Here is a 13,145-nt window from a genome sequence, read left to right on the forward strand (position 1 = left end):
GTGGCTCAGTCAGCTGAGCATCTGACTTCAGCTTAGGTCATGATCTCGTGGTTCGTGAGTTCAAGTCCTGCCTCCAGGTCTTGAGGCAGCTCAGAGCCTTGAGGCAGGCTCTAACAGCTCAGAGCCTGGAGCCTGCTTTGGATTCTGTGTCTCCCTCTCTCTCTGCCCCTCCCCCACTCATGCTCTGTCTCTCAAAAATGAATAAACATTAAAAAAAATTTAAAAATTATTTCCTAGATACATGATGCATGGAAGCTACATAAGAGATTTTATTCTGCATGTAACAGATGAGACAGCGAACTCCCAGGAGAGCTGCTGTAGCTCTGCCGATCAGGAAACGCCAATATTTCACATTTGAAGATCACTTGTCGGCCTGATTCATCACAGATTTGGATATTTAATTGCTTTGTGCAATAATTGAAAACCTACTTCTCACATGAACCCTGATCCCTTGATGATAAATATAAATTTTACAAGAAAAATCAATATTAGTTTAATAAGAAGAATCAATAGCCTCGTGAAGTCATTGTAATACTAATTTGGAATTTTCAGGATTACTTTACACTCATTCAATATACGTTTATTGAATGAATAGGTACTAGCTTCAAAGGTGGTTGCTACATAATTGTTATTACAGGAGGGTATCTCGCCATGCAGGGGGAGAGATGCTGAGAAATGGCCAAATATTTCATTAGAATCTCTCCTACCACTTCAGATCCTGTAGACAGACTATGACCAGTGAACTATTGGGAGGACTCTGGCAAGGCCTATTTTTTCCAGCTTGGACTAGACATCTTTTTATTATATTATTAAAGTGCTTCCACTCACTGCCAGAGCTGGCGTCTCAGGGCCTACGAGAGGTCACGAGCAAAAGCAGGAAATGCGAGTTCATCTGTGTTAGACATATAAGAAAATCTATCAATGTATTGCAAAGGAAATAACTTTTGAATAAGAAAGACTAAGAAGCATGGGGTGAACACCTGTATTAATGCTGTAGACCAGGTCAGGGGAAAAAAACTTAGTAAAAGTTGACTGTTCAGAAAAATGCTATGAAGTGCCTTGAGGTCTACCTCGAATTTTGCTGTCGTGATCAGCGCTGTCTGTGAGTTATCTGTAGCCCAGGAATTACCAGACACTATCATATTTGTATTTACTCAACTGACTTAAATGCATTGTTAGTCAGGAATGCCAAAGTGAAAATATTATGACTTTGGAGTCGGATTTAACTAGTGTTCAATCCTGGCTCTGATACGAGGCAAATTATTTACCAACTCTGTCTCCATTTTTTCGCTTGTCAAATGGAATAGTACCTATCCCATAGAGTACTTGTGATGATTAAATAGAATAGCGCGATACTTTTGGTGGCCGAGTGCTGAATGAGTCAAATGAATACATGTAAAGCCCCACGTCTAGTTCAAACATGTGGACAATAAATGTTGGTCTCCGTTCCCTTCACATCTCTCTGCATGTGCTACAATTTCTACTGACTCCGTGCTTTTTCAGAAAATTATCTAAGAATGAGCTGATGCATCTAATTGGGTAGCCCTGATCTCGGCTTAGAGGTTTTGCAAAGCTCAGCTCTGATAATTGGGAAACTGAGTGACTATGAGCCTCAGTCTGTAAAATACAATCTCCCTTATGGAACTGATATGAGAATGACATGAATTAATGTATTTAGAGCATCTAGCATATAGTAAGCCCTTTTAAATGGTTTATATTGATAAAATGTTTTTATTGAGATATATTTGATGTACAACATTTTTTAAAGTTTAAGGTATACAACATACTGATTTGATGGATTTATATTGCAGGATGATTGCCATTGTAGCATTAGCTAACTTCTCTATCCCATCGCATAACTATCATCTCTCCTAATGTTGGAAACAATTAAGACCTAATCTTAGCAAGTTTAAGGTTTATGATTCAGTTTTGTTGTCTGCAATCAATGTGCTATACATTAGGTCCTTAGGGTATAATTACCTACTAGTTGCAAGTAGGTATCCTTCCATATCTCTCCTATTCTCCCACCCCTGGTAAGCACCATTTTACTCTCTGTTTTCATGGTTGTGTTTTGTCTTATTTTGGATTACACATATAAGAGATATCACACAGTATTTGCCTTTGATTATCTTGTTGTATAATGTCACCAGGAATATTAGCTCAACATTAACAAAAGACAACTAGGTTATTGCAAAGAGCAACATTTTTTTTTTAAATGTTTACTCATCCTTGAGAGAGAGAGAGACATAGTGCGAGCAGGGGAGGGGTTGAGAGAGCTGGAGAGACAGAATCCGAAGCTGACTCCAGGTTCCAAGCTGTCAGCATAGAGCCAGATGCGGGGCTTGAACTCACGAACTGTGAGACCATGACCTGAGCTGAAGTCGGATGCCGAACCGACTGAGCCACCCAGGAGCCCCCAAAGAGCAACATTTTGAAGCCAGAAGTCAAAATCTTAGTCTCACCTTTACACCTGTTAAATTTCTAAATCAAGGTGATTAATTTACTAAACCTTAGTTTCCTGTTTATAAAATTAGGTTAGTATTACCCACCTGTCCAGCCTATTTTATAGGGACAAACTAAATGAGATTGTGTAAGTCCGATGACAACCATGTTTTGAGCAATGTCATCATCCAAGGAAATGTTGTCTTTACAATCTACCCATGTTGTAAGAAAATAATTTATTAAATAATTATGCACTGTTTTTAAACTCTGAAGAGCTGAATTACATGTGCACTCAATCGCATAACCACCAGATCAGGAAGACAAACATGGACGTCTTCAACTATGATTCAACTTATGCCTGATACCTTATTTTCCTCTTCCATTTGCAACTTTTCTTTGAATAATTACTAATTTGTAAAGATTTCTTTTTAATTCTGAGGAATAAACTCAAGGCAGATTATTATTATTTTTTACTTTTTTTGCTAGCAAAATGTAATTATGTGAACCCAGTAAAGAAGGCATTTCCACAAGTAAAATATTTAAATTATTCTGTAAAAGCTTAACATTTCAAGGGCTTTAACCTACTTAAAAGGAGTGAGTGGTGTGCTGGGATTAAGCCAAACCAATTAATTTGTGGAAAACATACTGAAGATGTTTTTCTATATGCAAGAATGAAAAGTGATAAGGCTGTGGACAGAACGTGGCTGATCTTCACGGTGAATTAATCTGAACCTTCCCGCCTTTTTCCCCTCAAATGCTCACTGCATGATTTCTTTCCAACCTCATTAACTTTAAAGTGAATGTCGTGTACAAAGAAGATAAACAGAGTTAGAAGAAAAAGGACTGAGGAAAGAGAGGCAGGTTTGCAAGGTGAAAAGACTTGTATTGATGCCTTCTATACAAAGAATTTAACTGGGTCCATTTTGGGAAATTCTTTGAATTTATTTATTATGTTTAGATCCCTTAATTTTCTATACACAAGATCTTTTCAATTGTGCTGTTGCCTGTGATATATTTTTAAAATGAGGTCTATTTCTATGATTGCCTATGAAGTTGCTATTTTTTTTTAAGCAGTGTGTCTGGACACACCCTAATTGTCCTTGTTACTATGGTTCAATTAAGTCTAGTTATGCAATCCTGAAAATTTTTTCTTTAAAAAAATTTTTTTAATGTTTGCTTTTGAGAGAGAGAGGCAGATTGTGACCAAGGGAGAGGCAGAGAGAGGGAGGCACAGAATCTGAAGCAGGTTCCAGGCTCTGAGCTGTCAGCACAGAGCCGGACATGGGGCTCAAACCCATGAACATGAGATCATGACCTGAGCTGAAGTCGGACACTCAACCCACTGGGCCACCCAGACGCCCCCTGGCAATTTTTTCATATATAGCTGGAGTCATTATTCGTGAGGATGTAAATAAAACCTTCCCCTTTTGTCAATAGGCCTCTGTTTTCTGTTTCTTTTCTTTTATCTATCTCTCTTGCTGTCTTTTTGTTAACCCTCTCATCATCTTCCAGACTAACTTACTTAAAAAAAAAATTCTTCCTCTTCTAGGATTAGAGTTCAGAATTGAGTAAACCTCAGTCATACATATGTATTTGAATAGATTATATCTCCAAGTAATAAACTTCTGAGCATAATTTTGGGCATGTTTTAGAGTCTTGCATGTATGTGTGTTTGTCTGTCTCTGAAGTGAAAGAACTGGACAGACCATCTCCATGTTTTCATATGCTCTTTTCAAAAGTGATTTTCTGAGAATTCAAACAATTTTAAAAGATACTGAGAGGGATGATTAATTTTATGTGTCAGCTGGGCTACCCTATGATGACCAGTTGTTTGGTTAAACACTAGTCTGGATGCTGCTATAAAGGTATTTTACAGGTCTGATTAACATTTATTGTCAGCTTACTTTAGGAGAGGAGATTGTCGTTGGTAATGTGGATGAGCCTCTGTAATCAGGTCTTAAGAGCCCAAACGTAGGTTTCCCAGAAAAGAATGAATTCTGCCTCAAGATTATGACACAAGACTCTTGCCTGACTTTTCAGCCTACTTGCCTGCCTTGATTTTGGACTTAACAGTCCTCACAATCACATAAGTAAATTCCTTAAAATAAATCTCTCTCTCTCTCTGTATTTATCTGTCCCCTTTTCCCTATATCTCTGTCTGTCTCTCTTTCTTTATATATACATATATATATTAATATTATATATTAAATACCATATATAATTGAAATGAGGTCTATTTCTATGATTGCCCATGAAGGCAAGAATAAATCTGTAATTGGTTCCATTTCTTAGGAGAGCCCTGAACTGACTGATGCATTGAGGCATGCATCATCATATTCTATAGTTTTCATTAAAATCGGCTATTTCATTGGATTGATCTTTTCCAGGGTCTCTTGCTTTTTCAAGAAGGAAGCTCTAGCTAGACATGTAATTCACAAAACTCTCTGCATGGAAGGAAACATTCCTTTACAGGAAATTGGCAAGCAGCCTGGCTGCGTCCAGTACCCCCAGCTCCACCATGTAGTTTGGGGCTGGGACTCAGCGTGTCTGCAGTTGAAAATGAGGTGGGTGCTGTTCAAGACGCTCTACCCAGGTACCTGAACAGACCACGCCTCCACTCCTTGCAGCCTTCACACACTTCACTGTCCCCTGAAATTATGGACTTTCTCCCCACTTACGGCTTCAATCTCTAATAGTAAGTTAGAGATTTCTTTTGTTATCCTTCTAATCTTGAAATATCATGAAGTAAGCAAACGACTACATTGTTATGATGAAACTATGGACAGTAAAACACTTCAGTTCGGTTATTCAACATGACGTTTTTCTTCGTTTGTTCAGCCTGTTATAACGAAGCACTATAGACTTGGTGGCTTATGTAAACAACAGAAATTGATTTCTCACAGTTCTAAAGCCTGGAAGAGTGAGATGAGGGTGCCAGGATGGTCAGCTTTGGGTTCGTATTCTCTTCCAGGTTTCAGACTGCTGACTTCTCACTGTATCCTCACGGGATGAAAAGAGCAGCGAGAGAGGAATCAAGCTCTCTTGTGCCTTTCTATTAAGGGTGTTAATATTATTCACGAGGCCTTCACCCTAATTACCTCTTACAGGCCCCATCTCCTAATAGCATCACATTATTAGGGATTAGAATTTCAACAAATAAATTTTGGGGGACACAAACATTCAGTCCATAACAATGTTTACACTCAATTCATCGGGAAAATAGTACTATGACTATCATATGACTGTATATTGGTAAATTTGGTAGAAGTAGGAGATTATTGGAATTCAACTTACTTAAGTTAGCATAGCTGGTAAGAAGCAATGCCAGGAGTTAAGGCCTGGATCTGCCAGACTCCAAAACCAATAAACCTTTCTGAAATCAGTAAAAATTGATTTCTGGAAAATGTTAGGTTAGGCCAGTGGCTCTCAAAATGAGGTCCCAGAATGAGTACCACCTGGTTAACTTACAATTCCAAAATGTTAGCTAACCTAATGTTCTCCACTTACATCCTTTTTAAAAAAAATTTTTTTAGCGTTTTATTTATTTTTGAGACAGGGAGAGACAGCATGAACAGGGGAGGGTCAGAGAGAGGGAGACACAGAATCTGAAACAGGCTCCAGGCTCTGAGCTGTCAGCACGAGCCCGACGCAGGGCTAGAACTCACGGACCACGAGATCATGACCTGAGCCGGAGTCGGATGCCTAACCGACTGAGCCACCCAGGAGCCCCTCCACTTACATCCTTTACTCTCCTGCCTTACACAAGTAGATCCTTGACTTTGTGTTTACTATAATGGATGAAAAATAATCCAGTGCTAAAAATAGAAGAGAAAATGTCTCTCCAAATTTGAATCCATTACAGACTTATACAATAGTTACTTTTGAGGAAAACTTAACATGTAGGATAAGAGGTCAGGCTGACCCTTCTCTCTCCCCTCAGAAAAAAAATATTTTCCTGGAACCAGGGCTGGGTGAAGCAGGATGCCATGAGCAGAGATGTGTGGGAAGTGACAAGAGTAGACCCTGAAGAGGAAAGGATTGAGTAGGGGCTAGTCTCACAGAGGTCATTTGCCACAGCTTTAAAATAGAAAAGGGATTCTTGTCCACTGGGCCTAGTGAAGAGAAGGCAGGGCAACCACAGGAACTGAATAGCAAGTGTAGATAGGAAGGGAGGGGGGACCTCCAGAGGCAGTAACTGTGGAAGCAGATGAGAGAGTTAGGTGGGGTGAAGAATTCCTCAGTCCAGGCAAGCCTTGTAGGATGACTCAAACCTAGGAAGGTCAGACTCCTTCATGCCCTGACACCAACTCTGTCTTCCCATCCATCCATCCATCCTCACCAGGTTAGACACATCCCTGGAGAAGGGAAAACCTAGAATTTACTGTATTCATTTTCTGTCATTTCAGTGAAATGTGACTCAACATAGAAATGAAATTGAGTAATAGTTTATAAAGTCATGTTTCTTTTTTAAACTTCATTTTTAAGTTATTTCAAACCTATAAAAAACTTGCAAGAATAGTTCAAAGAACTCCCTCATCATATTTTCTCAGATTCAGTCTGTGTTTTATCAGCCTTTCTTGCTCTATGTATATATCCACTGTCATTTGTCGAACCATTTGAGAGCAAATTGCAATTGTGATGCCCCATTACCTCTAAATATTCCAATATCTACTTCTCCAACACAGGGACACCCTCTTACAGAACCTTCACACTGACCCCCATATTAGGAAATCAACAATGAAAAAATACTATCTTCCAATCTATAGGCAGCATTTAAATTTCACCAATGTCTCCAACAATGTTGCTTTTTCCTTTGTGATCTAGAAACCTGTGTTTCCCTTAGTTGTCATATCCTTTCAGTTTTGTTGAGTCTGGAAAAATTCCTCAATGTTTCCTGGCCTCTTAGGACTTTGATAATCTGAACCTCAACATGAGTCCAAATGATGCTTTCTCTTAACTGTAGTTAAGCCTTGCATTCTTGGAAGAAATAACACAGTGCTCTTCTCAATTCGTGAGAATGTAGGCATATCAGTGAAGTTGTCCTACCACTGGTGATATTAATCACTTGGTCAAGACAGAATATTCCAGGAATCTCTACTTTCCCCTTTGTAATTTATTAGTTTTCTGCAAGGAGAAATTCTATTACATTACTGACTTGTTACTTACCAAAATGTCGACCAGTCTTAGCATCCATTGATGACTTTCTCCTGAATTAGCCACCAATCTATAATGGTTGTCAAATGGGTGATATTCTAATTGTCTTCATTTATTAGTTATTCTATTGTAGTAGAGAGATTTTCCTTTTTATTATTATTTGTTTATATTATATGGATTTTATTTTTTTTTATTATTTTCCACCTTATTATATATGGAATTACAAATCCCTATTTTGTTCAGTGAGTTAGAAATCCATTACTCTTGTTATCTATTCTGATGTAAATTGTAATAGATGTGGCCCCTTCAAAGAACTCATTTGTTTTTGTATTTTTTTACTGTTTGGCATAATGAGATGTCTGCGGCTTATCTGGTTTTTGCCTCCCTTCTAGCCCTGGAATCAGTCACTTTCCAAAAAGTTCTGATTCTTTTTTTTTTTTTAATGTTTACTTATTTATTTTGAAAGAGAGAGAGAGAGAGAGAGAAAGAGTATGCATGTATGTGAGTAGGGGAGGGGCAGAGAGAGAGAGGGAGAGAGAGAGCATGTGTGTGAGTAGGGGAGGGGCAGAGAGAGAGAGAGAGAGAGAGGGAGAGAGAGAATCCCAAGCAGGTTCCTTGCTATCAGTGCAGAGCCCCATGCGGGGCTTGAACCCATGAAACACTGAGATCATGACCTGAGCTGAAACCAAGAGTTGGTCCCTTAACCTATTGAGCTGCCCAGGTGCCACAAACTCTGATTCTTTTTAATGAAGGATGGTATTCAGAAACCAAGATCTTAGTACTTTATGTACTAAGTACTTAGTACTTCATAGCTTTTGGAATAGCATTGCTTCAAGTACCTCTCAGAAAACAGAACTAGGAAATACATGTACATATATTCATACAACTGTATGTACATATCACTGTATTATCTTTATGTATCTGAATATTGAAAAAAAATGAGTTCATGCTAGTATCTCTTATTTAAACTCTTCTGAAGACTTCTCTTCTTCTCTGTCCATGTTTGTAAATCCCTTCTCTGACAGTGAGAAATCTGCTCCCTGTTTTCTCTGTCTCTGCTTCTCCCTCTCCATACACCCGTGTAGTCGTGCACACACACACGCACACACACACACACAGTTATTTGCTCAATCAATTTACTACTTTGTTTATAACAATAAATCTCCCAACCATACGGGCTGCCTGTGCACCTGCCAGCTCTGTGTACCCTGCAGCTCACACGACTTCCTTGGCTTCCAGCTACCTAGCTGATGTGTCTGCATTATTCTCACCCCTTCTCTGGCTTGCAGCAACCGATCCCCTGTGCTGAAAATATATTTCTGACACACCTGATTTTTATGGGCACTTACATGTTCTTCTCAAAATTATTACCTGTCTGAAACCTTAAATCATGTCTCAGTTAAAAAAAAAATGCCTTCCTCTTGAAGCCCTTTCAGATTATCCAAGTGGGAATGGCTCCTTCCTACTTTTTGTCTTCCCCATTCTCACCTGTGTCCTCAGGGCATTAGGTCTTTGGGAGACCATCTACCCATGGATACCAGTTGACCGGATGCTGGGTACTTCTTGCCTACATGTTTCTGGCAATTGTTTCCTGTGAAGGGTACTGGACTCAGATGAATTCTCTTTCTTTTCTGCATGTAATCTTTGAACATATTTTGTTGATGTCCTAGATCACAATAAACACTATTATTGTGTCTGTCCATTTTACTATTGCCTACATTTGCCATCCATTATGTTCTCTGTGTACTTATATATAGTCTCTGAAAGCCAGGTTCATTCAAGGGATGCAGATTTTGCCTGTTTCCCCTCATCTGGGCTAATTTTATCCCAAGTCCTGTAACCACACATCTCAAGATCTTCATACTCTATAAAGGACCAGTCTCTTTTGGGACTAGTAATAATTGCCTCTGTCACAGAGTGTATAGTTCTCCTAACAGTTATGAACACCCTTCACATTAAAATGTAAGGTCCTCAAGGTCAAGACTTTTATTTTTGATTTATTTTTATTTTTTTAATGTTCTATTTTATTTTTGAGAGAAAGAGCACAAGTGGGGGAGGGGCACAGATGGAGACAAAGAATCCAAAGCAGACTCCAGGCTCTGAACTGTCAGCACAGAGCCCAGCGGGGCTCAAACCCATGAACCGCGAGATCATGACCTGAGTTGAAGTCTGATGCTTAACCAACTGAACCACCCAGGCTCCCTACTGGCTTTGATTTTTATATACTTTGTATAGAACATAAATCAAAGACTTGCTCAGGATTGGTATTCAATAGATATTTTAAAAATTTTAGCATGGAATAGACTATGCTTCTCCGACATCTCACACTGAGACAATTCCACATCTGGCTATGCATTGTAGTTATGATTTGGTTTGATGATTATTTCCAATATTATAACTCCGCTCAACCAAATGTGGTCCAGAGTAGTATAGTGTGAGACAGTAAAATTCAAGAAAACTTCTTGGAAAAAATTTAAAATAATGTATTTTTGTTGCATTCAATGTATTTATTTGCCCTATGTTTGGAACTTTCAAAGGCCTTGGATTAATGTTAAAGTAATTTTCCAGAGAAAGCCATATTTAAGGAAGAAAACATTATTGATTTCCTTTGGGATTCATTTAACAAATTAGATCATCATACATAGAATTTTATTGATCATTCACATATTTTCCAGGCTACGGCTTGTCTTTCCGAGTATAAACTCATATGTCAGAAATATTCATTTTCACTGTAAACACTTTAAAACGTAACATGGAAAATGGCAATTATTTGTAGAAAAATCACCATATGGTGAATAACTGACTTACCATTGGACAATATAGCAATACTTCAAATAAGTGTCAAACTAAAATAGTATGCTATGTACTTCATCTCTGGAGCCTACAGGTTAGCTGACGTTCAATTTTGAACATGATTTGATGTTTCTTATTCACTTTTGTTTCCTGTGGGCTTTTTTGGCTACCTTAGTAGGAGGCATAGAGATAAATTTATACAGTACTTATAATTTGAGCTCTGTGTTCACACTATTTTCACTCCTGTTTTTAAGGCATTTTTTCTTAAAAAAACGAATATCCGGTTATAGCTTGCACAGAGAAGCTCTTAGTTGCTATTTGGTTAGTCAATGTATTTCAACAAAAAGACTTTCTCATGCCCAAATGACTGATAAAGCAGCCTCTTCATTAATCCAGTGTTCTATCCACTTAAATACTCATATACAATGGGAATTTGGCCACCATCAAGTTCTCATTTCCATGAATTGTTCACTTAATAAGAACTTGACATGAGATGGGTGATTAGGCTTTCTTGGGTTTCACTTTTGTTCCTTTCTTCTTGTTCACTCTCTTTTCCATTTGTGAAATGCATTCTTGTTTCAAGATCCTTGAGCACACAAGAGAAACTGCTCATTAGCTCTTTATGTCTTTTCAATGGAAACAGCAAGATTTTTGCTGATGTTTTCATTGAGTTTGTTTTCAAAATGTAGAACATGGCAAAATCTTTAAGAAGAAAGAAGAACCTTCAGTATTTTTTTTTACAAGCACTGTCACCATGAGTGAATGCCAAACATCCGAAAGAACACATGAAACCAAAAATCTGAAATAAAATCTTTTACTTTTTTGCCAACTGGTATAACATAATCCTGCACGTTGACAGTGAACCAAATTTGCTCTGTAGGATCCTTTAAAAGTGGAAGGGTCTTCATTGTCCCTATTTTGGTGTGAGAAGTCAGATTTAGTTACTGTGATTGCTCCCTTCTCTGCCTAGATCAGGCGTCTCCACCATTGGGCTATTTCAGAATTTGTTGATTAGCGCATATGAACAGAAACTGATGACAACCCAGAGTTGGATTTGACTCACTACGGAATAAGCTGTCAATAAATATTTGTTGGATTGAAATTGCCTTGTGAGGCACTGATGAGAAATCATCAGATATTGATGATGTCTGCTGACCTTTTATCATAGCCACTTTCAAGTCAGACATCAAGCCTACTTTCCATTCGCAGTCTGGAGAACCTATTATCCTTAAAGGCTTTGTTTGCAAAAATACATTATCAGAAAAGCAAAATATGCTGTTAGAAAGATACTGTGTTTACACAGAGCTTAGAAAACTATTTTACCCAGTAGTAAGAAATAAAACCAGTTATGTCTCCTCTTCCCTTATAATGTAAGACACTGCAAATTTCTAGGTCTCAAAAACTATAATAAATGTGCCCCAGGGAAACCATAATGTCTCTAAAATTCACATATGTATTCTCAACAGAAAAATTTGCATTTGATTCATTATGTTGGAACATCCATTCCATGTTTTCTTGAAAAATAAAATTTACATACTGTACCTAGAAGGCTCAAGTACTGAATGTGATTTTAAATTCAGTATATGTTTCAAGGCAAAACACTCACAGTTGGAGTTAGAAATCCTGTTTTACTTGAAGGTTTTAATACAGGTTGAACTGAAAACAGAAATTATAGGATATGTCTTATCAGAATTGGGTTCAATATTACAAAAAACTAATTGCCCTAAAGGCTTTCCACTATCCAATACAGAAATTAATACGGCAGGGCCCTTGTTTATAACACAATATAGGTTTTGACAGCTAATAGCCCTTATTAGTTAAAACCCACTCAGCTTCCTTTCCTAGATCCCAGTTCATTTCCAGCTTAGTACAAATTCTGAAGAATGGAATGAGACATTATTTTTAGGACATTGTTCCAGGGTGGTAGTCATTTAAGAAACTCGTTGTGGGGGCACCTGGATGGTTCTGTCCATTAAGCATTCCACTGTTTGATTCTGGCTCAGGTCATGGCCTGATGGTTTGTAGGCTGGTTGAGCCTGGCGGGGGCTCTGTGCTGGCAGCGTGGAGCCTGCTTGGGATTCTCTCTCTCTCTCTCTCTCTCTCTCTCTCTCTCTCGGCTCTTCCCCTGCTCGCAAATAAGTATTAAAAAAAAATAAATTAATTAAATTAAATTAAAAACAGAGGCTTGTTGCACAGTTGAATTGGTGGCCAGAACAGGGGCAGAGGGCCGAGAGCTCTGGGCAGCCCCACTTCCCCCGCAGGCCTAGTTAGTTATCCGCACACCCGGGAGGAGCGGGGCCACGGCAGGCACGGGTCACCATCACGGTACACCCGGTCAGCGAGGCGGAGCCCGGCAGCCCCGCCTCGCGGCCTCAGCGCTGGGACAGTAGGCCCCGCACTACCCGCTGCGGCGCTGGGAGCGGTGGCGGGAGCCTCACTATGCGGGTTCCTGTGGCGGGAACTACGGGATTACCTCGAGGAAGAGTTGGGGAACCTGAAAACGGCTCAAGGTAACAAACGGATATGGTCTCATCAACAGGAATGCCACCAAGGAAGATGGATTTGTAGAGCAGACGGCCCCAAAGAACAGCCCCAGGGAAGCACCTTCGCAGGGCAGGACTTGAAGTTGCGGGCGCAGCGGGGGCGGGGCAGCCAATGCTGCAGGTGCAGTTAGCTCCAGGGCAAGGCAGGAAACGTGCAGCCGACCGGAAGCGTCACAGACGCCGGCCACCTTGCGGGGGATACGGGCGCCATTA

The sequence above is a fragment of the Prionailurus viverrinus genome, chromosome C2 (assembly GCF_022837055.1).
Source record: "Prionailurus viverrinus isolate Anna chromosome C2, UM_Priviv_1.0, whole genome shotgun sequence".
NCBI lineage: Eukaryota > Metazoa > Chordata > Mammalia > Carnivora > Felidae > Prionailurus > Prionailurus viverrinus.